This window comes from Anas platyrhynchos, chromosome 1 (assembly GCF_047663525.1).
Source record: "Anas platyrhynchos isolate ZD024472 breed Pekin duck chromosome 1, IASCAAS_PekinDuck_T2T, whole genome shotgun sequence".
Taxonomy (NCBI): domain Eukaryota; kingdom Metazoa; phylum Chordata; class Aves; order Anseriformes; family Anatidae; genus Anas; species Anas platyrhynchos.
In genome coordinates, this window is record NC_092587.1 from 65,955,583 (window position 1) to 65,982,743 (window position 27,161).

The 27,161-nt window shown below is 37.9% G+C and overlaps 1 long non-coding RNA gene across 1 annotated transcript; it reads left to right on the forward strand.

The window, feature by feature from the left end:
• Positions 1 to 26,768, forward strand: LOC113844319 (uncharacterized). The gene is made up of 4 exons (XR_003498811.3): positions 1 to 1,025; positions 3,514 to 3,597; positions 24,840 to 24,925; positions 26,075 to 26,768. It is a non-coding gene; the product is annotated as an uncharacterized lncRNA (long non-coding RNA).
• The last annotated feature ends 393 nt before the right edge of the window (positions 26,769 to 27,161 follow it).

Here is a 27,161-nt window from a genome sequence, read left to right on the forward strand (position 1 = left end):
AATGATTCTTCCCAGTCATGACCAACATGGAGTCCCAAGCTCTTCTGACTGTTGCAGTAATCAAGGAACAATGGACACCGTCTGCCTTCTGAAAAATCATTCAGCTAAGTTCACTAAATGATGTTTTTTTCTCTTTTTATTATGCTTCAAATCTTCAGGAAATACACTTTGATTTCTTTTGTTAGCCACAGTATAAGCTGCAATCATATATTGTGCTGTTTTAGCAATATAAATTGTTGTGCAGGTTATCCTAGATTTTGTTGGTGTGGAACTGTGCTGAGACTGTCGTATTCTGTCATACCAGGCTGAAAAATACATTCAAAATGCTGAGTCCTGGCAGTCCCAGGTGGTCTTTCCAGATGCTGCTTCCACATCTGCCCACTCTGGGGTAGTAGAGATTTGCTGACTGCCACACCACCTTAGACTGCAGCATCACGATGGTGCTGAAATCTCTATATGGCCATAGCAGTCAATCTCTGGACTATATAGTGAAGTACTCTTTTCTCTGAGTGGAATTGCAACAACTTACTTCCATCTCATTACTAGATCAAGCCAGAAATCTGAAAGAAAGTTTGTCTCTCCAGGAGTATTATTGTGGCTGGGATCCTCAGCACAAGGCCAGTTTTCAGGTTTAGTAGTGTGGTCAAATGCTGCCTCTAACAGGTCACAGTGAGACTGCCTCTGAAACTAGCAGGAGATAGACCTGGTACTCCTCTCCTTTCTGACTACAGGTGATGCAAAGTCGTATGGGCTCTCTCTAGCTCCTTTGTAGAGCAGGACCAAAGGAGACCTGTGGATCCCCTATGTAGTTGGACTTGATTTCAAGTTGAGGTAGAGGCTTTGACTGCCAGTGGAGAGAGTTCATGTGAATCAGCAGCCTATAACTCATATTAAAAAGCTTCCTTTTTTAATCATTGCAGTTTGATATGAAGGTTAAAATAACCACTGCTGCTGTGAGGGACAGCAAAGGACAACACCAGAAATGGTTTGGTGCTTGCGAACACTTAATCTGTTATGTGTCAAAGGTGAGTTAAGGCTCAGAAATCAAGTTTATTAACTTTGCATGATTAACTTATTAACTGGATCAGTTCCTGCAACCTGAAAGACCAAAAATATCACAATGAAGCAAGGTTTCATGACCTCTATAATTTGTTGCCACTGCATGAAATTAATAACCCTGGTATATGTACAACATTAGAATTAGCAAGAATTTTGTTCCTTAATCTTTTCAGTATCTTAAACTTCTTAACTAATTAGAGTGTCTTGATGATTTAAATCCATTTCCAAGTTGTGTACAAAAGTAGGGATTAAAAAATGCAGCTATTTAAAGTAATTTTAGACTAAGCAAAGTCTCTTTGTGACAGTCTATATTGCAATGGCCAAGTGAGTGTATTATAAAGTCACCCAAAACTTTTTGAAAGCAGTGCCAGTATCCACTGGAATTTTTCAGCTTGCTTCAGTAGTCTTTGTGAAATGTATCTTGAAAAAGTTATTCCTTTATTCTGAAAACTAGTACAATGGCTAATATGTTACTTAGCTTGTAGGGCTTTCACTTGTAAATATTTTGAAGAAAATTCTCCTCTCTGTGATGACTGTGGTATGTTGAGTTGTGTCAGCTGGGAGTCTGGGCTGTAAGGTTCCTGGGTACTTGCATAAGAGACGTCTTCACAGATGATGGTGATGAAAAAGCAGAACTCCCAGATGTCACAATACCAACAGGCCCAAATTAGAAATGTTCTGCCATATCTTAGTGACACTAAAAACATTAGAACTAACACTTATTTGTTTCAAGACAGGAAAAACTCTGACAATTTCTAATGAGTCCTACTGGTTTCAAAATTTCTTCTGTTCAACTGGGCACACTGGAAAAACAAAAACTGACATTCGCCTTGTAAGGGTTATAGTAAGTTTCTATATTGAGGTTGGCTTAGGACAGACACTAACTAAAGTTAGTGACAAGTTCTGAGAAGCAAGACAGTTTCAAGTGAACTCAACAGTGTTGTGTAGGATTAGATAGATGTGTAAGTTTTCAGATCTGTTGTCAACCTTTTCTTCTCTATGAAATATAATGCTGCAAGAAACATAATGACAATGGCTGCATACTTCTATGTCAACCAAGAAAAGATTGGATTGAGCCTGCTGTAGTGATAGAAACCACAATGTTGCCCTCTGAGGATGCTCTGGGAAGTCCTTGAGGCTGCAGTCTCCTCTCAGTGTGTTTGCTACTTGTTCCTGTTACACTTCTGTCAGGTTGGAAAATCTCTGTTGTAAACTCTGTTCATGCCAGCTGGTGCTTCAGACTATACATCCCAAAGCAGGTCCAAGTCTAGCATTACTGCTTAGAGCTTAACTATGCTCTTAAAGCTTAACATGAACGCAGATGGACCACAAATAATTCAGGCTAAGTTTTATTTCTGAAATGCTGTCTTTTGGACTGCCCCAGTAACTAAACAATAGTATGAAGAGAATTAATTTTAGGTCCAAGTAGCTTAAATAATTGAAGAAATTCTACTAGAAAGAGATCAGAGTAGAGCCTTTTGGGAAATTGCCTTAAAAATAATTCGCAAACCATGTAGTAGCATGTCTTCTAGGTACTCTAAGGTGCCAAAATCCTGCCAATGCAACACCCCACTTCTGCCCCCTGTATGGTGCACAGTTGGTAGGAAGGGTTGACTGGGGCACAGCTTAATCAGATTACATGACTCACATCAAGAGCTGAGACACCTTTCTTAACTAATCACAGAACAGCCTGTCTATTACAAACAATACCTAAAAGAAAGAGCTTGAGTCTTTAAGTGCTACTATAGTTGTTAGTATAGTGTAGTATAGTTAGTATAGTATAGCTACTATAATTGTTACCAATAATAATAAAAGGAAGTCTTTTATAAGTAATGAGTGTATGAGAGCAAGATTGTAAAGTGAAAATCAGTAGGCAAACCCAACTACAACTGACTGCCAGATGCACACTATACATGTAATTTACAGTCTCCAGGATTTGTTTACATATTTAGCAGCTTATGTTGACTTTTAGGTAAATATATACACACAAACATGTACAAATATACATATATTCATTTAGAACTACAGGGACACTTACATTATGTAATGTTGCCAAGATATTCATGTGCTACTAACCAAATTCTAAAACTCTGTCTACTGCAAAACTACTGAGGAAAACAAAGTCTGTGAGAATTGTGAGGAACTGGGACCTTTCTTCTGAGTCATGTCTAAGAGAAAACCTGCAGATGTGGTGAGATTAGTCTTGTATATAATTTAGGATTTTCAGATCTAGGTTTTGTTGCTGTTATTCTGCATCTAAATGAAAAATCAGAAATACAACATTAAAAAAAAAATATATATATATATATATATATATATATATATATACGATTTTTGGAAAGCCAGAGAGATCTCTGAAGTACCAGGTTTACAAATGAGACACTGGGCTTGTTGCATGCCTGCCATGCTAGCTAGTCAATGTTTTTTCACTTTCACTAATGTGTTACACTGAAGATCTGCTGAAGACCTAAGCAGGCCAAGGAGGTGGGAACCTCAGAGCCTATGAGATTTGCAGCCAGGAAGCCAAAGATTCTAAAAGTAAGTATGTTTTTGCCTTAAGCTATAAGCCGTTTTCTGTTATGCAGATCTGGCAGGGTTAAGATAAAGCTTGAATACTTTCATTCCTCCGTGCCCTCTGAAAATGAAGAAATAATTGGATGGAACTAGATTTGAATCCATTACCCTTAGAAGAGTACAAGGATTTGTGCACGTGTTTGTTTTACAGTTAGTTCATACCACCAGTCAGCTTTCTTCCTGACCATGAATTCTTTCAGAAGAATGTATATTGCAGGATTTATTCTGAGCCTCAAGATGCTGGCTGTGAATAGACCATAACAATTCAGAGCTGGCACTGAGACATGCTGCTTCTACCACTTTCTATTTATAGATCTTCAGATTTTCCATAGTCCCAGTGGTAAATATTTCACTGCACAATAGTCCAGTGAAACATCCTCATCACTTCCTCCAAAGGCAGAAGGTATTACTTTTATCTCCGTGAAATCTGTTGCTTTATTTAGGAAAATAGTTATCTATTTCTCAATAGGCTGCATAAGCCACTTTACATTTTTGAGGGTTGAATATGTGGGCCTTTACATTTTGATGGCTTTTCAAATGCTGAGAGGAGAAAAAGTTCAACAAACAGTATTCACTTGCAGATCAGATAGTATTGATGTGCCATAGACACAACCCATTTGAATTTAAGAGTTCAGATGGTCAAAGATATGAATGACATTGTTTTTTTTATTTTTATTTTTTAGTGTGTACTCATGGAAGAGACGCTGTTCAATTCCTAATGCATTGAAGTTTTGATTTTGGTTACAGCCACTAAGTACTGCTATGTTATGGCTACTTTCATGTATTCACACCCACTAGAGCCTAACTTTGAAAAATATTCTTACAAGTATTGATTAACTGGCAGGCATAGTCATTTGCAAGACCCCAAACAGGTAGAACAACTGAGAATAAAGTGTAGGATGTAAGGCAGGCAGAACATGAAGGGAAAAAAAAATATATAAATTTTTTACTAAAGTTTTTACTAGCTCTGTCCACCCACTGAGAATAAAATAAAATGGAGGAGGATCTTCACTTCCAAAATGCTTGACGTGAAGTAAATTAAGGCACTGGAAACTGCAAGATGAGCAATTGCGTTATTAATATATAGGCTCAAGAGAAAAGTATATTAAAAACTGAAGGGACAGTTATGATCAGCTACTGTTATACCTTGCAGAGTGCTGGCTGTAGTGTTTCACAGGACAGTTTCTGCACTGAGTGAGAACTGATTTCAAAATACATGCAATGTTGGTTTGATAGAGAGGCTCGTAGCAATAGTGACTGTCAGCTACTCTCAGTGATCCCATGGCACTGGTATCCTTCTCTAGTCTAATGCTATATCTACACTCGCCCCTCTAGGTAATACCTAATCTAGAGGTGATCTAGGATTGTGGTTTCCAGAAATGGTCAGTCTACAATACCATGGAGCTTGGTGTGAAATCTCAACACCTTGTCAGGAAGCAGGGTAAAGGCTGCAGGAAAACTTTGCAAGTACTATCAATTGTCACAAGCACCTGGATCTCAGTGACCTGTTAATGTTTGTCACTGACCATAGACCTACTGTTAGTAGACTCAGCAGCTACAGTTTAAAGACATATTAAAGCAAATATTCCATATCACTATTGTAATTAGCTTAGCAGCAAAATTGGCTAAGCAAGAGCAGATAACAACAAGGTCATATTTGTGATCAAATTTCTATGCTACCAACCCAAAATGTAAATAAAAATGATTATAAAAAAAAAAAAAAGAAAAGGTCCTCTTTGTCAAAGGGTGGCCAAAGATTAGCTTTCCAGCTCACATAATTTGGTCTAAAGTTACAGGCATGGAAATAATAGGCAGCTGGTTTCATTTGGGAGTCACACGATACAGTTTTTCTGCAGCCTTTTCCCTGCCACAAATTCAGGAGAGCTTTGCATGAAACAGAAATAATACTTGCACTGTGCTTTTGAAGAGATTGTGGGCCAAGCCAAGAGAGCTGGAGTGGAGCAGGAGAGCCAAAGGATAGCACAAAGCAATAATGAAAGCAACATGGGATATCATCTGGCCAGAGAAAGATGAGAACGGTGGTGGGATTTAACGGTTCATTTTGAAATACCCCTTGCAAGGAAAGGAATGTGTTCAGGGATTAGGACAGGGTCCTAGGAATTAGGAAAATTGGGTTTTATTTCTGACCTTGTCACATCGTATCTGTGTGATCTTCTCTCTGTGCCTCAGTTTCCCAGACCACATAAGCACTCACTTTGAAGCTGTTCTGTGGCTTCCTCTGTTGAGGCATTAGCCTCTTCTGGGAACACAGCTGAAAAGCTGAATGAAAGGATGTAATTATTTTTAATTGACTGTTAAATGTTTTGAATTTGAGATTAAAAACTAAAAAGATAAGTAGAGTGAGAGTTCTGAAACAGCCATTGAAGAAATGAGAAGAAACTTCTCTGAATTTCAAATATATTCGTATTTCATTGGGTCCTTTCTGAGCATGTCTAGTTCAAACATCTCTAACAAACACTCTGTAAAGATTGATTTCTGCTAGCAAGCGTGCCAGGAATGGATTTTGTCAGATCCACTGAACACAGATAATGTGGTGTCTGAAGCGATTGCTGCTGTTACTGCTGTCTTCACCTCAGCACTCTGCCAGTTTTAGGGCCTCTCATGGGACTGAGGCCTGTCCTTTAGGTCTGAAGTGGGGAAGAAGAGAGGAGGAGAAAGAAGAGGGGAAACTATTGAAAGATTTTGTGCAGTGGTGTAGCAAAGAGACTCCTGGTTTGGATAACAAAAGTCTCTTTATGAAAGAGATTTCAAAGTAGGTAAGAAAGAAATGAATGGCACCTGGCGAAGATGCCATTAAGGCCTGACAGTCTATGCAAAGGTGTTCCCTAGAGGAAAATGTGTGTACTTCCAGCAACAGAGGATAGTGTCATGCTTTTGAAATGAACCTGAGAGATATTTAGGAGACAGGGTAAAGAATGAAGTTCAAAATAATTTATTCTATGAAGAGAATCCGATTCTAAAAACATGTTTGTGGCTGCTCTGTGTGGTGGCATGCTCAGACTGTGTTCCACTACTGAAGGCCATCCTTGGATTTGTTTTTCAGAGTGAATTTCACCTTAAAAGCCCTACACCCTGAAGACGTTAAGGAAAGCTGATGGAAAGAAGGCCTATTTTTGGTTACTGAGATGAAATGTTAAGAAATATTAGGAAAGGTCTTAGATTAGATTGTTTGCAAAGAACTGAAGAACAAATGAAGTGGTTTCGTAGAATCATAGAGTGGTTTTGGTTGGAAAGGACCTTAAAGATCATCTAGCCCAACCCCCTGCCTTGGGCAGGGACACCTCCCACTGGACTAGGTTGCCTGAAGGCTGTGGCCCTGAACACCTCCAGGGCATCCACAGCTTCTATGGGCAACCTGCTCCTGTGCCTCACCACCTTCATAAAGAATTTCTTCCTAATATCTAATTTAAATCCTCCCTCTTTTAAATGAAAACTATAACTACAGGGAGCCACAACTTGCAACACATTCTTTTGTTTGTTTGTTTGTTTGTTTTGTTTTGTTTTGTTCATAGCCATATTTCAGCTTGTGAACAGCTGGGTGAGGGATATGTCCCATTCACACAACCACCACTAGAGGCCACCACAAACCTCGATAAAGAACTGAAAGGCCTCTAATTTATAGCAGAGTGCAAATTTACAAAAAGAAACCAGAGGTAATGCCATAACCTGTGTCCCACATGAGCATATGTTTTATGTCTTCCGTAATGAAAGAAAATGTTGCTGAGCCTATATCAAGCTTGTGTATCCATTAGGTTTTTAATCTTTTTCTAAAGGAAAATATTCACTGGGAAGATGGATTAAGTATGAGAAATATTTTTTCATCACCATAGTGATCTTTACAAGAGTAACACACACAATCTCTGCTTTATGGAAGGGAAATATTGGGTCCAGAACAGTTAAGAGAGCTGCACAGAATATTAGTTATTAATTATTTCTGTAAAAGAATAACCTGCTCTGGACCATAGATTCTTTATAGCATTTTTGTTCACTATGCTCAGATATCAGATGTTATAATGAAGAAAACGGACCACACTCTTAAAATTCAGTATTTACTTAATACAGTAATATTTAATACAGCCTTGCACTGAAGCGTTGTCTCTTCTAGACCTGACTGCTGACACCACTGTAAATAAACCATGTTTACTTCATTTCCCAATATTCCATGCACTTGCAAACCACAGAACCCTGTAACACTGCAACTGTATGATCAAAAAGGCTTCTATAGCATCTTCCATGGACGAGTGCGGGAATTTGACTCAGGCATAATAAAAAGCATAATTAATCAAAATCTAACCTGGAAATGTAACTTAAGGAGATGCCCATTTCATCTTTTCCCCTCATTTAGGAACGTGTCCAATGTAACATATTTTGCTGTGTCTTGGTTAACAGGAAATGGAATATTTTCAAATTAGTGATAAATTATTTCATATAAAGTTGGCTTTTCTCCTTAGAAAGCCTTCTGTCTACCACTTTTACCAACAAATATTGGCAGTAGCTACCTGAAGTTGTCAAGTCAGCCATCCGCTTTGCCTTGCAATGTGTCCTAGGACACATTACCCATTAGAGCACCAGACTTGTACCACATACAGAAGATGTGTCCACCTAAGATGTGAGATCAGCAGCTTGTTAGATGGGCACAGTGTTTTACTTAAATGTTAGTAACAATGGTGATCTGATTAGGCGATGCATGTTTCTGATGTTAATAATCATAATTTCTTTTTTCCTCTCATTGTCCATGATATTTGGTATTTCTGATGGGATATTTTGAATGTACATGTCCTTGGCCTGCAATTAAGATGAAAAAGTCATGTAGAAGATATCATTTGGAAGGTACTTGTATAATCGCAAAGGATGTGATGGGGTAGGAAATACCAAAAGGAGGCAATGACAGGTGTACCAATGGTAAAATAATAGTACCTGACAGCAAAATGGTTAGCTAGCAGAGAAGAAAATTGTTGACTTCAGCATATTTGCACTATGTTGTCCACCCTTATCTTTGCTATTGTTATTGAATCTTTCACCTACTCCTTCAAGGTGGAAAGACTGTTCTCTAAGCAGAACAATGTCTTCTTGCTATTGGGAAGAGGAGCTGCTGCAACTTGGCTATGCCACTAGTTGAATAAAAATCTACCAAGTAGATGGCATGGCATGGGGAAGGACTGTGGTTTGCATCAGGTAGTATTGTATGCAAAGAGGATTGTACTGATGAAAAACTTCACTTCTGTCAGACTTATCTGAAGTGAAAATCTGGCATTTGACAACCGGGTATTTTAAAGCTAAGGGTAAGATTAGGTGGAGATGTATCAAAAGTTCATACAATACCTCTTTGAAAGTTAATGAGGAGGGGACCACTATCAGCAATACAGATGTTTTCCTCTTTTCTTGGTGAAAGCAATAGGAAGTTTGGAGGTGGATGTTCCTTACTAATTTTGTCTGCCTAAATTTCTCACATTTTTCTTTTATACCTCATTATTGTAAAAAATCATATATGAAAAACCAACTGACATATTTTAGGTCTAAGCTTTCCATCTTTGGAGAGAGAGAAGAATTGTACCTCTTCCCATAGCATATAGCAATGGAGTTCTCTTAGGTTCATTATGATGTGTGTGTGTGTTTTTTTGTTTGTTTTGTTTGTTTTGGTGTTGGTAGGTTTTTTTTAATTATTTATTATTACTACATATGGGACATTATCAGGTCCTCTGGACTCATAAGGTAAATCCTCAACTCTATCTTGATTTTTGTGTGCTAAATAATAACCAACTTCGTCTGTGCTTCTAGCTTTCTCCTCTGAGCCTTTATTTATTTTTTAGAAAGGTTTTTCTGGGACTGTAGCAGATTCTTTTTGTCAAAATAAGGATATATTTGCCTTGCAAATAAATACTCAAATCCTTATCAAATATGGTTTTAGAAAGTGCTCAAGTGTTACATATCATGGAGATACACTTTGCATATTGTAACTGGCTTGTGCCCCTCTGCATTCCCACTGAAGAGGAACGCTGTCAGCTGTAGCATCTACCTAGGGCTGCTGCTCACAGCTCCTTGACCTTCATAAATCATGTCAATCACATAAAGCCAGCAGGATTCTTCTGAGCCCTCTGAAGGGCTGTAAAATCTGACACAGTAATGCAGCTTTTTTTCTTCTTCCACTACATCTCCCTCTGTAACTTGTTAGCTGCTCTCCTTAGATATTCAGTTGCTCTGTTGCTGTGTGCAGCCACTCAAGACAGGTCAAAAACAGAGGTGCTGTTTTCAAATGTGCTTTGGGGAAAGGCCTTTTAAAGGTAGTTATTCGCCAGCTACTGGTGAATTTTGTGGGAATTAGGTACCTAAAGACCCAACATGGGGCATAAAAGCCTTTTTCAAGAATGACCTGTCCACATAAGCACCTTAGGTGCACTGATTCTCTGTAAATGTTAAGCTCTGTAGGCCTGCATTCATCTTGCCTATCTTTAGGTACGTAATTGATGCACTTCAGTTAGGAGCATAATTGTCCTAAGCCTCCCCTGTAGTTGGTAGAGAGAAAAAAATGTTGTTCATACCAGTAAGATCTCAATTGCTGTCAGCAGGTGCCTCATTATCTCCTAGGATACTCAGGGTAACTCTAGTTAAGTGCCTAAAATTAGTTAATAAGGAGCTAGGACTACCTGTCTGTAAATCATTTTTAAGATTGCAACAGAGAAGTTTTTGAAAGGTAACTTGTTAACTTAAAAAATGCTTCTTTACAATAGTGGTTAGAATGATTTTAAACCAATGATGAGGCAGATGATACTCTTCTTGCAGCAGATACGCAGCCTTTCAGTACAAAACTAAAACAATATGAAGGCTGGTTTTCATTGTAGGTGTTCACTGATGCTAAATTTTGACCATGGCACTTCAAGAAGGATGGGCTCCATACCATGGAGCTGTAGTGTTGTAAGGTGTTCTTTACACCATTGTTCATGTTGCCATTCTTTGCTTCCCTGTTGGATGTTACATCCCTGTGAAAAGAATACTGCTGTCTATTTATTTTTAACCATTTATTTCTGGCAAAGCCTTCCAAGATGTTGCAGAATTTGTGCTGGAAAAGATGAGATTTCTGAACAGTCGGTGAAACATCAGGACATATCACAGTGTTCCAGGTGGATTATTTATATATCATTTGGAAAAATATTAGTTGGAATCTTCCATGAACTGTGCAAAATACTTTCCTGTGGAATCCAAAGGGTATAAAGTAAGATGCTCTCTTGGGTTAGAAGTTCTTTTATTTCTCTTTCTGGTTTTCAGTGTGCACTAAAATGTCTTTACTGTTATTAGACCCTTTTGCAGACACAAATACAGGACCTCATTGGCAGTGACTCCTAGATTAAAAGGTTTATCTCACACAACAGTCTGGCTGGTGCTAAAGAACGGATGGTAGATGGCAGAAATAAAAACAGTCAGATATGAACAATGTGGTTTCTTTCTTGATTTTCCTTTCTGCATATGATCTGCTTTCACACAGTCATTAGTATTGGAGACTCAATAAATGGCTGTACAATAATTTTCTTAATAAATCCTGGCACTTAGTCTGCGTTACTGACAAACATATGTTCTAGTGGGCTGAGGCTCATTAGACGTAGCTCTTTCTCACCCACTGCTGTTACAGATTTTAAACACTGCTCTTAGATACATTGGAACTATTCTTGCTCTGAGTTACTGGTATGGGAATGTAAAGACATTTGAAACAGTCCCTCACAGGCTTGTTTGCAGTTCTAAGAACAGTGTGAACAAATTAGTGGCAAGATCATGAGGAACCATAAACCTAAAGGGCAAAGTGGCTTAAATTAACAGGGGTATCATATTGCCCCAAAGTGAGGAGAAGAACATGAGCCTCTGAACTGCTTCCTAGTAGAGCTTTTGCATAATCACAGATCAGAGCTCTGGAACATTTGTTTTACTAGTGGTATTTTAAGCCAAGTTAAAGCCACACTCTTATTCCTACTCTTTGAGTAAGGCAAGGTGGATTTAGTGCAGTAGCAGCAGATTCATCCCTGGGATGATCTCTGTGCAATCTGCAGTTACAGTGGGGGCAAGGTCTCTTCTGGAGAGCAAGTAGAAAAGAGGCAAATAAAGCTTTCTACCTCTAGGCCACAGACCTTGCGGACCATTAAAATTATTTCTGAAGTTAAAATGTGGCTCCAGCCTCCAAGAGATTGCATTATATAGGACCCAGTTGTGTGGTAAGATCAGTTGTGCTCGATGAGATTCTATTATGTTACATGGAGCAATGCATGGGTGCAAGACTTTGCAGGTAAAAATGTCCTGCAGCACTGTGCACCTGGGCTTTTAATAAAGGACTTTTTATGTATGTGCAGTGGTATTCAGTTCCTTATGTTAAAAACCAAAACAAAACACAACCAGCCAAACAAACAGAAAACCTATTATGAGACAGGGTAGGCTGAATTTCTCATCTCTATAACATTTCTAGAAGCCACAAGAGTTATTCCAGCATAACCCTGCAGAAGAAAAAAAGCCAGCTCTCCCACATAGTTCTGAAACTTACTAGTTTTGAAAACAACCTGCACTTAGAAATACTGATGCACAAAATACTGTGCAGAACAGTTTTGTGCAGAGCAGAGTTAGAATTGTGAATGCTGCACATTACTGATTGAGAGACAGTGATGAGCTAATTAAAGGTTAAGTAGTGGGGCACTTAATCAGTGCATTAAAACATGTAGGACTGTTGCCTGACAACAGCAGGAAATCTAAAGGAAGTATTCTTCCCCTTCCTGTCAGTGGGCTTCAGAGCTGTGAGTAAGGAGAAAGGCAGTGGGCCTTGGTCTTCTCAGCACAGGTCCTCATTCAACATTCTTGTTCTGAACTTATGATTTTCTTCATACTGATAACTCAAGATTTGTATTTTTCTTTTTTCTTTTCTCCTTTTCTTTTCTTTTCTTTTCTTTTCTTTTCTTTTCTTTTCTTTTCTTTTCTTTTCTTTTCTTTTCTTTTCTTTTCTTTTCTTTTCTTTTCTTTTCTTTTCTTTTCTTTTCTTTTCTTTTCTTTTCTTTTCTTTTCTTTTCTTTTCTTTTCTTTATTTTAAATATTTTTATTTTATTTTATTTTATTTTATTTTATTTTATTATTTTATTTTATTTTATTTTATTTTATTTTATTTTATTTTATTTTATTTTATTTTATTTTATTTTATTTTATTTTATTTTATTTTATTTTATTTTATTTTATTTTAATTGGAAGGAGAAAAACTACATGTAATTTCCCAATTCCAGCATTTATGACCTTTTCTTGGGTGAGAGGAGGGGAGCTTGATTTTCAAATGGGTCTCTGAGGATACAAACAGAACAGTGCTGCTCCTCTTGATTTTGATGACCCTGTGTGATTTCTCTGGCCCTTGTTGCTCAGAGCAGCAAAGTCTTTAGCATCCTGCTTACCTTTAGGCTATGAGGTATCCATTTCCTTGTTTATAGTTTTCTGTATGGTATGGATTTCTGTCTCTTTGGCACCTTGTATTTGAGGGATGAGACTTTGTTTTGGTGGACCCTGTTTGCTCACATGGGGTAAGGTTTCTATGTACATGATATTACAGCTTCTCTTAGAATTTTAGAAGTATGAAATGTTTGGGATTGTCTTTTTCTTTTTTTTTTTTTTCTTTCCTTTTTTTTTTTTTTTTCTTTATATTGCCCATCTGACCTTTGGCTGCTTTCAGCGCTTGACTCTAATTTTGTCTTATTGGCTAATACTGGGTTGTACTACATTCATTTATATGACCGCAACTGATCCTCTGGTTCTATGCCCAACTTTTACAGGATGACCCTTTCATTTATAATGTTGATTTCCTCAAAACTTTTAGAGCAGCTGAATGCTAAAAATAAATAAATAAAATAAATTGTTCTCCTACGTAAAGCAAACATGAGGCTAACTAAACTAAAATTAACATTTTTCTGAATCACGATAATCTGTTTTGGGCCTTTAGTCCTTTAAACTTTTGTTGGTGGTTTGTCCTTGTACGTCCCTGTCAAAAAGAGATAGGCCAAAGTTTCTTTAAAAATTGTGAAGGTTGCCAGCATGTTCAGACACTCAAAACTTTTATCAGCCAAGTTAATGGAAATATTACAGTGTCATGCAAATGTGAATCAGTTGGCAGAACATCTTGTTGCAGACAGGGAAAAAAAAAAACTTGCATACTGAGTGGCATATTTATACTTTTCCAGGGCCTACTTGGTTAAAATGGAATACATGTAGCTGTACTTTGTAAAATAATGAAGTCAAGGATATGAAATAACTAGGCTTCTCTGATTTTCAAACACTCTTTCAGATCAACAAGTTGAAAAGGTTTTCCAGGATTCTCTTGTGGCTTTGTGCATGAAAGATGAAGTCATTCAAAGAACAGGGCATAAAGATACCACCTGATATGTGAATCACTATAATGCGCTCTATGCTAAGACCAGTACAGAAACAGTCTTGAATGAGGTTTAGCATTCATTGTTCCCTATAAAATTGATTGACAATTCTTTTCCAACTGTGTAATTTTTAAAAGAAATACAGGAATTGTTCAGTCCAACCTCATTTATATTTTGAAATAAAGCTTTGTGTGCTTTTATTCATCATGGCAAGCATAGAAAAAATACCAGCACTTATCTGATCCTGGCTTTACATAATGCAGCATCAGTCAACAAAGTTTTACCTGCATTCCTCCTGTAGGTTACTGGGTCACATACTGAAAGTCGTTACCATTTCATGGCTGTTTGGCATCTTGTTTTAAAAGAAGTTGGAGAACTGAGCTTAGCTTCTGACAGGCCAGCAGAGCTGTACCAGAGATGTGTAGGCTGTTTGGGACAAAATAGGAACAAATTCAAAAAAAACTGAGCTAAACCCCAGCTTTAGGCTGCAGTCCAGCAATGAGTTCCATTTATGTTTCCATGGAGCTCTTTGCAGGATAAGCCACAGTTGTTTTTTAAAAAATATTCTCATGGGGCCACAATGTTTCCTGTCTTGCTGAGAGCATGGGAGGAAGAACAGTCATTTTGTGTTATCTTGACACATTTTCTACGCATTTCAGTGGAGCACAGAATAGATGCAAGAGCAAAAGGCTGATATATTGAAATATATTGATTCTTTCTCTTATTTGTTTTAAACCCAAATGAAGTTTGGACTTGCAGTAAGATTTGAATAAAGGATTGAAGCAAGGAGTTGAGAGATTTCTACTGGGGGAAGATTGCCTTGTCTCTATTTGTATAATTTTTTTCCCCAAGAATTATAGATGAAAGCTATCCCCAGATAGAAGTGTCTGGATTGGCATAACCCTAGGTGATGGATCCTGCTGCGCAATCCTAGTTCTTGATTTTTCATGTTTGCTTTAGCTCTATGACTCTCAATCAGAATCTCAGATCTGAACATCCCCAGCTGTGGGAGCTCCATCATACATTCCTAATCTGCTTTTTCAGCTGATATGGCTATCATGACAAAAAGGAGGGAAGAGACATCTTGAAAATTGAGTTTTTCCTTATGCTAACTCAACCTGAAACATATAGCAGAACACTTCCAGAACTCTGCTGCCCTTCCTCTCAGGAAGGCTGGCAAAGCATTAAATAAATTTGGAAGGTTCATACAAATAGTCTTTGCTCTTTTCATGAAGCTCATGAACAGCTTTTGAGTGGGGAATGATGCTGCACCAGATCTTGAGAGGAGGGGTGTTATTTTAAGCCAGTTATAGCTCAGTTTCTGCAGTTGACAGCTATGCTTACTGGCTGGGGTGGGAGCTGGCTCCTGGCCCTTAAAAGGAAAACAAAGGTCCTACATACACTGACTTTTTATGCTAATGATGCCACTCAATTACCGCACAGGTTAGCAGGACACAATGGTGCAGCTCTTCCTCCTTGCTTTCAGACATCCTCACCATGCATCTTGCCTGCTCATACAGAATCTTCCTGCAGGTAAAGGAGCCTGAGTACACCTGTCCCCAACACCATCCCACAGTGACTCATGTCACCTAATTATAGAGGACTGGACCCTGCCCTGCAGATAAGGCCCTGTGCAAGTTTGTCCCTTAATGATCTTTTCCTTCCTGGTCTTTACATGGGCTTGAAGCAACTAAGATGTATGTGGCTGTAGTCTCATGAAATGAATTCTCTTCATTTATGTGCATCTCACTTAGCAAAGAGATAAATCATACAAGAAGTGTGCTGGAATGCTGGAATATTGCCTTTTATCAGAAACATATCTGCAGGAACTAGTTTGCAATATTGTTGTTTGGTTCAAAATGATGTCTCAACTTTCAAGGATTTTTATTTTTTTTGTTAAATTCTTCCGTGCTCTGATTTTTTGACTGCATCATGGGTTGTCCAGTTGTCCATGAAGAGTCTTTCCTCACATCCCTCACATTGTTCATAATTTCAGGTACTCCTTAGACATTCATAATTCAGATTAACACTCAGTCATGATATTAATATTTAAGAGTGCTTTCTTGCTCCCCCCAACTAGAACCTTTAATTCAGCATTTGATTTACTCTGATTTCCTCTCTTCCAAGAAACTCTGTTTCCCATCTTACTTGCTCTGAAAAAGATTTAAACTTAATCCACAGTCTGAACATCCTTGAATGCCTGCCTATAACTCAAAATCTGAATCTAGAGCTGCTTTTTATTTCAAAGGCACTGAGCAGACCAAATGAACTACTTATGACTTGCATTTGTTTAGTGCCATGTACACACATAGAAGCATCTGCATCTGTGCCTTTCTGTGTTTTGGTCTGCACTGTGTGTCCTCTTTTGCAGAGTTACAGGTGTTACTAGATTCTTCTTTGGAGTCTGCAGAAATATGTGCCAATGAAGCAGTGCCCAGCTGTGGAAAGTTAAAATGCAGATCTCATCCGAAGCACGAAGGTTTGTGTGCTTTCGCTTTAACCAAACAGCCAAAAACATAACAAGGGATACATTAGTGTTGTGTAACTGCCTTGTATAAACAACAGTTTTTCTCAAAGATGGGAAGTTTTAGTACTACACAGAACTGTTTGTATTGGGAATGATAAAATAATAATAATATATATAAAAAAAAACAAAAACAAAAAACAAAAAACACAACAGTTGAAGATGATATTGTATCTGTGTATTTTACATTTGATATTTTATGATATATGCAGGTGTCTCTGGAAAATATCTCTGTCTTTATCCCACTTTGTTCACAAATTAAAATAAATTAGAAAATTTAGCTTTCTTCCTTGTCTTTTGTACCATAGTAATTTATTTAAAAACACATGTATATTGTGTCCTTCCTCCCTGCAAAGTGATACAAAAGAAGGGAGATGATTATCTTTTTCACCCCAAAATTCAAAGGGCATTCAATGTTTGCCTGAGGTTCTATGTTTCAGACAGGGAAAGGTAAAGAGTAGAGAGAAAAGAACTTTTCCTAATACTGGAGGTAGGAGAGATACAGAGATGTCACAGGTTTTGTGATGATGTGGTGAGGTCTGTCTGTTTGTATTTTAATGAAAAGTGCAGTTCTGTGGAAACTTCTCTTGTGCTGGGAATTTTGAGAAGCAGCCTGTTAGATACATTATGGGTGGCTGAAGAGCAGGTGTGTGAGATTTTGCAGTTCTAAGGTGGCCAGAGCAGCTCTGGTTTGACTCTGCTCTTGTACTATAAATTGAGGGAGAGGAGTCTTCATCTGCAGAAATTCTTAGCCTGTCCCTGTTTACTCAGCTTGTCTGTAGCATTTGGCACTGTAATAAGCACAAGAGCCTGTCTGTCTGTCTTCTGACATATTGTGATGCTAGGAAATAAATCCTGGGTATCGCTGAGCTTCACCTCTATTCATCAGCTCCCCTTGTGTGTGTGGGAGGGTTAGGAGAAGCTATAAGCCTTATAGTACAAGTTATGTTCCTTGTTGTTGGAGGAAGCTCCCTCTGGGTTTCTGTAAGCTGTTTGAAAGAAGCAGAAGGTGCCACTTAGGCTACCGTTGCTCTCCCTTTCTTCTACAGCTGAGATGCAGACACAAGCTCTTCATTTTATTTTTTTTTTCCACTAGTAAAATATTGTTAATAAAACATTGTCACGGCAGCCAGAGGAGGACAGAATGGAATAGAAAATTGTTGTCATTTTCTTTCAGTCTTTTGACATCTGATGGTTTTCTTCGGTTTGCAGTAGTTGCAAGTAATTAAACAAAAGAAAGCCAGATCCACATAGCAACAGAGACTGAAAAAATGAACAAAGTTAATGTTAAGGCTGGATATCTGCACAGTAAACTAAAGGTTCCAGGATATTCTACCTGTCTTTTTTCTGTTCATCTATGATTTCTGGTTTGTCTGCCTTATTTTTTGACCATCACTTAAGACATTTTGTGGTTGTTATCAGCCATGTTGATAAGCTGAGTTACCTGGAGATTTCTTTAATCTCCTTGCCTCATGATTCAAGTCCCCTTATGCTATTTTTGGAAGATGTTCTGAGTTTCGAAATGCCCAAGAGATCATGCCTGTTTTGGGGCTGGCAAGAGATGGTGTTCGATTTTCTTATTTTTGATAAAGTGGGGAGGAAAGGTGTTCGATTTTGTTATTTTTGATAAAGTGGGGAGGAAAGAGTGGAAAAAGGAAGTGTGTAATATTGGTCCATGTATTGCCATGCTGCATGCTGTGCATTAAGAAAGGAAATATGCGAGCCTTAGAATAGGGGTTTCACATGGTTGAAAGTATGGAAGAGCATCTTGCAAGATTTCAAGCTTTCTCCATCATTAACAATTATAGTTGTTGTCATATTTACAGCCAGGATTGTCGCGTTAAGGGGTGTAGCTGATTAACCGTTACGGGCCCGGTCGGATTCAGGGTACTGAACCAGTCGGACATTCACCAACAACATGTTAACCGTCTGGGGGTCCAGTCAGACATTCACCAACAACGCATTAACGGTCTGGGGGTCTGCTTGGATTCAGAACACTGAACTATCACGGATAAACACCTTTACCCTAGTTGCACTTAATGAGAGCTATCACAATGCAATCAAGTATGGTTTATTACAGCAACAGATAATCACGTTCTTTTGGATTGCCGGTGATAGTGACTGTCTGCAAAAGCAAGCTAGCATGCATGAAATATTCAGGTGTTACAGGTGTTATAGGTGTTATAGGTGTTATGGGTGTTACAGGTGTTACAGATGTTACAGGTGTTACAGGTGTTACAGGTGCGCAGCCTAGAAATAAACACGTTAAAAGGATCAAAGACTCTATAGAGATTTATAAGCAAGTATTCAGATCTCACCCAAAGGCGTCCCAATGGGGGGGGGAAGAGAGGCTCAGCCCGTCGACTGATCCCAGGAGTCAGGAGGTCCTAAGAATGTTGTATTTCCTTGGGATGGTATCTCCTCTGACAGTGGTATCTTCCCTGACATCCCCTCTCTCTTGGGCCAATTTATATTATTTTCTATCTTTTAGGTGGAGCTTGAGTGACTCAAGCATATCTTAGTTATGATTGGTGAAAAGTTTTCCCGTCTCTGTTTAAAGTAATAGGCTCTGAGAAATTCAGAGCGCATGCTCAGTGAGGGGTGGTCGCACCTTGGAGGTGGGTAGCTTTTGAGATGGAGGTGTGTTTTGGTATTATAATGATATTATAATGAGCAAAAAGTACACTAGGGTACAGCATTTGTCAAAACATGACAGGTCTTTGGCTCAGGGTGGCAAAAAGTGCAGCTTTGTGCACAAGAACAATCGAGTCCCCACCTGGTTACAGAGCCTAGCTGTGGTGTCTCCACTCCACTCTGCACTCCATGCTGTTCCTTAGGGCTAGCACACCAAGTTTCCCCAGCGCGATAGCATCTAAGGTTGAGAGCCTAGGGAATGCTCAGGTAATGCAGTTATGCCCTACCCTGAAAGCCTCTTCAATGCTGTACCTTTTCCTTAAAAATGTGAATGTTAGTTTTATTTTCCTAGTTACTTCAGGCAATTACACCACAAGGATACAAAGCCAAAAGTTCTTTAACTATTAGGAAAACTTCCTCTTTCTCTAAAGTATTTGTTCTTCCACCAATTCCAAATACAATTACTGATATTTTATTATTATTATTATTATTGTATCTTATATTTGTTTAAAAAAAAAAAAAGGCCAAAATCATTAGTTTATTAGAAAACTACTGATAATATTCTAAATTCAGATGGTTTGCCTTCTGGTACAAATCCATCTTGTTTCAAACCATATTTAGAAGCTGAAAGAGCAGTTGTCAGGGATCCTCCTATGTCACGCTGCTACGGGACTCTGGAAACAGCTCCATGGTGAGGTGATGTCCTCTTGGAAAACTCTGGTGCACTTGGAACAAGTCCTTGGACTTTAGACCACTTGGCAAGGACACTGTAGTTTCCACCCAAGTAGTGCAGGCTGTAGGAAAAGACAACTTCTGCTTGGCCAGAACAAATCCCTTGTATCCAGAAGGCAGAGGATGAAAAGCAGAAATGGACAGTCACAGACAGGAATAACATCTAAGACTTTGCGTCAGTTGTCTCACCTTGACTTATGTTCTGTAACAAGGCATATTATTCTTGATGGTACTCCAGATCAGTTAAAAGAAAATTTTGCAACAGTTTCAGCTAAACTTAAAACTGGAACACTTTTGCATAGCTAACATAAAAAAAATGCACTGTGTGATTCATATTATTTTTCTTTTGTATTATGTTATTTATGTTGTTCCCACATTTCCTGGTACTTAAAATACTTTGAAATAACTGCCAGCACATAATTACACAGTTCTGTTTGTCGAGAAATGTAGTTCTGAGTTTGGCATTTAGGATTTTGGAAGCTAGGATACTACCAGAGAAAGTTTGGATTGCAAAAATGCTGAATAATAAAAAAAGAATATTTGTCTATAAATAATCTTAGTAGACTTAGAATTCCTCAGCACTGAGGTAAATTAGGCAAGAGACTTCTCTGGTTTGCATATGCTTCATTTTTATTCTGGTAACTATAAATACTAGAAACCTAACTTCTCAATGAAATCTTAGGACCTGAAGCCACTTTGACCAGGGGTAGAGACCAGTGCAGTGCAGTTCTGGTGGCAGGGGCTGGTGGTTGAAAGAAAGGTGAGCAGAGATCAAGTGTTGCCATTTGGTAATGCTGTGAGCTGCACATACCTGTGTCAGTAGCTCTGGCTCTGTGGCTGACCCTGCCTACAGATGGTCACCTGGATTTACTCAAAAATGTACTTTTCCTCTGAGTTTGCAAAGTGTCCTGCTTGTGTTCAAATATCGGTTTTTGTTTTCACTTTCCCATTGTTTGTACAAGCACCTCGCAAGACCCCAGAATGAGGCTAATGGACTGGGAGGTGACAATTTCCTTCATGAAATGTGGTGGGCTTCTGTTTTACAGTGGCTTGGCTTGCCTTCCTGCCCTGTCCAGCATTAGGGAGAAAAGCAGCTGACCTGACATTGCTGGAGTGAAACAATCCTGTTGGCTTTGCTGCTCAGGGTAGCAGAGGCCAGTGCCATAGAAAATGGAAGCCCATGCATGTCTCCTGCTATTCCACATCTCTGGGAACAGCTGTTCATGTGTAGCAGAAACTACAGGATGTGTGCGTGGGGGGTGCATGCTTCTGAAGTACTAGCAATCCCTTGACAATGTTAAAAAAAGAACCATTCAGACAGGGCCAGGGTGGAGGAACTGAGGGAATAACAAATGGACTGACAGTGATGGCATCTGGAAACTGCATCAGTGGATGAAAGATGCGCTTACCAGAATTAAAGCAGGAGCCATGGTATGTAGTTTTATGATGCCTACGAGTAGTATAACCTGCTTTTGGCATAAACTCTCTGTAATCACTATTCCAATGCTTTATCTCTCAGCAAGCATTTAGAGTGAAGCAGATGTGAAAATTAGATTTCAGATGCAGTAACCTGGTTTATAAATCTGCCTGGTGTATTGAAGTACGTCTCATGTATTTCTAAGGATTCATACGTAATAATGCGTGTCCTGTGCAAAAGAAAACCAAACAACCTCCTTTCCAACCCCCCTCCACTGCTGTCAGCCCTCCGTATATTTTTCAGTTATGGATTGCTGTTTACCTCTGCTTTTGCTGTGCAATGAAATCAATTCTATGCTTCAGTCTGTCCAAGCTTTTGTTAATTACTTAGTACTACAAATATTTTCATGACAAATTTCAAACATTTCCTCTTAACGAGAATTATCTTGTAAAGGTTGCCTAATGTATGGAAAAATTATATTATACTTTTTATATTTAAAAACTTCTGAAACATCATGATCTGAAAAAATCCATGCAGCTACAATATTAAAAAAAATACACTTATGCAGTGTATATATATTGCTTATACAGTGATATACTGCAATACGGCATACATCATATTACCTGTTAGAAGGTGATTTATATGTGTTGCTATTTTATACATCATACAACTTATGCTATACTATTGTAATGTATTGTTCTGTGTTAATATTACAAAAATACATCATATCTCATGTGCTTAATCTGATACGAGGAGAGTAAGTGGTGCAGCTTGTCCTGCTGATGGCTGGGCAGGTGTTTTGTAATAGTCCCAGTAGCTGCAGCTGCAGCAGCAGCAGCAGCAGCAACGTGTTCTTTCTTTTAACCTTCTGATGAAAGCAAAACTGGTGGGGACATATTTATATGTACAAGAAAGGCAGTTGGACTTTTTAACTTAAAAAAAAATAAATTAATTTCTTAGAGCAATGACAAGGCTCCTCTTTTGTCCCAAGCGATGGATATTCTTGATGCCAACACTGTGTCCTTTCCTGATTACAATCTGTATATGTTCAGGATCTTGGTAGGAAGGTTGGTTTGGAGATGAGGGAAAGCATTAGTCTACACCTGCAGTGTGGTACAAAAGAAGACTTTTGTAGATGTTGAGATAGTCTGATTTCTCTGAATGCCCCGCCTAGAAAAGGGGTAAGAACAGATATTTCTGGAAGACTCACAGAAAGTTAGAAGAGATTTTCACTCAATGTCATATATTTTTTTGGGGGGTATGCTTATTTCTAATGGATTTTGATGGTTGTCTTATTCCTAAAATATGAACTCCGTAAGTAAATATCACTAACTACAGCCAGATTCATAAAAGTATTTCAGGTGCTTTGGTCAAGCCCCAGAGGAAATACAGGGGAAAAAAGTGCATGTGTGATAATGGAGGATTAAAGGAGAAAAGGTAATACTAGAGCAGTTACAGTTTTATTTATTTATATATTTGTTTGTTTATTTATTTTTCCCATGGAAAAAAATCAGTAGACAAACAAGATGAGATTTTGTTTTGATACTCCCACAAGTATCTTTATCTGGTGTTCTCTGGGGTCTTTATTACTTTCAGTTAATCTGTTCCATACATGTGCCTGTTTATCATGTAAATGTCATTATATTTCCTTTTCACAACACTCTGAATTAGCTTCTGGTCCAACCATCACCTTTAGGCCCAACAACTCTGAAAACCTGAACTTCACATCAGAGAACTTCTCAACTGTAAAGAGTTTCATTGGAATCAACCCGTTCCAGTTTGATGTTTCCCGTAATCCAAACCCTCAGCTGCTTGCGGCTGATTATAGTTTCTTCAAGCTGTTGCAGTTTTTTTCTGTATTTTCCATGTGTGTTAAACTTAAGGTAAAGTACTTACTTAATTGCCTGATGTTTATGTGAGACAGAATAAAGCATAACGATGGGCCAGCACCCATCTGAGGTTGCTTCAGAACTGAGTTCCCTTAAATTCTGGGAAAGCTTGGGCTCAGATGTGTGCTGAGAAGTTTGACATGTCTCTAGATGAATGTTATCACATTGCTCTTCTTTCTAGCCTGGACACTTCTTGAAAAGGCATTGAGGCACAGAAAGACATTTGCAGATGTTTTATTTAATCTTTGCTCATTTTATGATTTGTACTTGGTGTTAGTAGCTCTATAAAAACTTGTTTAAAGAGAATTTAAAGTTATTAGTGCGTTTTTGCAGGAATGACAACACATGGCTCAAAAGTATCGCAGTTTACCACTGTTTTAAATATTTCACCATTGGGACACCAGGGCTGAAGGAGGGGAAATACTGGGTTTTTAGAAGCATAACTCAGTCCTTTTCTAATATGCTCAAGTATGTAAAGCCATTGAACATTTTTTCTTTTTCACAACAAGATTACATCACTTTTATTTTTTGGAATCTACTGATTCTACTTCCTTCTATTTATCCTTACCTCATCTTTATTCGTTTTTTCCTCCTTTCAACACTGGCATTAAAGTGATTTTTATTTTTAATCAATTAATAGCTCCTTCCACTCATTAGACAGTGCTGTGTAACAGGTCCTGCTGTCTAGTGACTCTTTCGTTGTCACTATGAGGAAGACCTGTTCTGTGACTTACTCTTTTCATAGCTATCATGGATCAACGTTATTCCCCAACCCCAGAGAGATTCTGAGCAGTTCAGAGAAATTATGAAGAAAATACTTTATTTTTCTTCCAGTCTGTGACACTGTGCATGTGAAATTATTCTTCATCCATTCTAATTTTAAGGAACTAGATTCAACCTTTAGCACCTATTCCTACAGTCACATCATTGTTCATCACATTCTCTCCTCTTTTAACTTTAACCTTCTCTCCCACTTTGGACCTTATTTTATTTTTCAGTTCTTTTTGTACTGACCTTGTGTTTTGCCAGATCTGCTTTGAATTACTTTGGTATTATATTAGGAAAAGTATTTATCTTGAATGAATTCTCTTAGCTCTCTCACCTCTCTGAAGATGTGGCAATGTCCATCTCTGCCAATCTGTTCCTCTGTTCCTAGATTTCTTTTTTTTTTTTTTTTTTTACTTTATTTTTACCATTACATACCTTGAATATAAATACACAGTTACTGGTATTTTCTCTGAACTCTCTTCATTTAGCTTATTTCTGCTAAACAATAAAACAAAATAAAACAAATGTTTCAAAAAAAAAAATTACAACTAAGTCTATGGAGGCATATCCTTGCATGTGCCTGTAGTCCTGCCCCAAAGAGCAGCCCACTTGGCTGGAGCTTACTGGAAAAAGGGAACCACCATGAAAAATGCCCCATGCCTCCTCACTCTATACCTTATTGCCAAAGCACCAAACACTGAAACTGCATTGACATTTTTGCTGTCTCACTTCGCAAATTCATGGAATGTATAATTTAGCTTCTGTGTTTTGTCATCTTTTTGTATGTTAGGTAAATTTTCTCAGATTGATTGCTATCCTATCTTCTGATGTTCTGTTTCCTCTAGGTTCCTCTTGCGTGCTGGAGATGTCTGAGCTCCATAAGTTCTTGATTCTGGTGGCCCCAGGAAAGTGGCAATCCTTCATTAAGAAAGTAAGATGTAGCATGTGGGTTGAGAAATCCTGGAAGCAGGAACTCTTGGAGGACTGTGCTGCAGGAAGCTTTCCTCTGTGTTTTTTTTTTTGTTTAATATTCTTCTACATGATGACATTCCATTTGCTTAGGCTTGCTAATTAAGACTTGAAGAAAGTACAAATGGGTGAGTGATAGCCATTCTGTAAAGATGGTTCTTCAGGCCTTTTTAATAAAGCTGATTTTTTTTTTGTACTTGTTTAATGCACGGTTCTGGGGATACAGATACAAACAACATCTGGCGACTGTTGTAATGGATCAAGCCAGAGCTCTGCATGACAGTCACTGAAACAAAGAGGCATGAGAAGTTAACACCAAAGAGATCTTGGTGTTAACATAACATAATCTGTCTTGTCTTATTCTGTAAGTCTAAATACAATGTCCCAAAGAAAATGCAGAGAAGAAAAGTCCAACATCCTTGACACTGGGGACATGCCAAAAAAACCCAACAAAAACAACAACAACAAACGCATATCTTCTCTTCACCTATCTCACTATTTTGAAAAAGTACTCAAGCATATTCACCTTATTTATATTGCAAAAACTTTATCTTCTGTATTCAGCTTTCCTTTATATCCTGCTTAGAAAAAGTTGTCAGAGAGACTCCAGAGATGGATTCTTTGAGTCATGGGGCTGAAGCTAATGGAAGCCTCCCACTCATGTCAACAAATTAGTTCACTTCCCAAGTGAGCAGCCTGAGAGTGTTGCAGATTTACAGTTTCATGCAGTACCTCTCAGTAGAACAAATGCAGCTTTATAGCTGCAGTTGGAACTGGAGGGAAAACTACAAAAGATTAATTTTACCTGTAAGCTTTTATATTATCATTTATTTGAAATTCACCTCTAAAATCTGTAAGCAGTGCTGATAGTTTATTTATTAAGGAATCTGATAGTGTGAATTGTTTAAATGATTTGTGATATATGAAGAAAAGCACGTTAATAATAAGATGTAGAACTCCATATAGGGAATTTTGTACTAAATACCATCAGGAAAAGATGGGATCAGATGAGGAACCAAAAATCAAAATGAGCATCGCTGGGGTTATATAACCCTGGTTTGACTAAGGTCTTTGAGCAGTTGTAAAATTATAGTTGCCTTTGTGTTCATAGGTCCCAGACTACCTCTGGATCCTGGACTCCCCACAGTGATACTCGTCTCCACTTCGGAAACCTTATGTTGGGTTCAAGTTCATTGGGAGGTCAAGGGGGGCAATGGATTCTCCTGGAGATGGGCTATGCAGAAATACTGAAGAAGCAGAGATAAGCTGACCCACCTCTTAACAGTGTGTCATAGTTGAAATGTTATTAAAGGAAGTCTTCAAAGAATTAATGTTTATACTTTGCTATATGCAGCTTTCAACTTTTTTTTTTTTTTTTAAGATAGGAATTATAGTCAAATCTTCATTCTGTTTTCATTAAATTCATTCTTGCCTTGAAATGGGATCAATTTCTGGAAATTAAAATATTTCTGTCTTTTCTATTATTATTATTTATTTATTTAAACATATAGATTACTATAGCCTGAAATGAAATATCACAATGCTTGAAACTCATAGTTCACTTGGAATGCAGCACTATGCCTTGGTAAGATCAATTTATATAAACTCCTAAAAGTATTGATATGTGAAGCTCTCCAACAGACAGAAAAACACATTTTATTTATTTATTTATTTATTTTTTTAATGTAAACTTAACCAAAACAAAGTTTCTTCAATAACCTCAGGAAAATTAACAACAGTGAGATCTTTCCTTATATCCTTTCAATGTTGTTATGTAAAATAAGTTTATATATATATATATATATACACAAAGATATTCCAACTAATAAAACTATAACAATTGTTTAAGAAAATTTCTTAACTGACTCATTTGCTTCCCTTGAAAGATGAGAAAGATGTTGTAAAAAATATTCCTCTCCCCGCCCCTGGGAGAATAATTGTGTGCAAATATATTTTCCCTAGGGAAAATTCTGACCAAAATAATGTTTATTTACAGCTAACATTCTCCCAGAAGAAAAAAACAAAACAGTGTAGGCTTGATGCATTTATTCTCATACTCACTGGGAGGCTTTGCACACAGGATCTTCAAATCTTCATCTACTGGTTAAGCATTATTCAGCCACAGGTAGGTATTACCTGAAATGTAAAAACAGTCTGAGATATGGAGTAGAATGCACAATATCAAAGAAGTGGAGAAA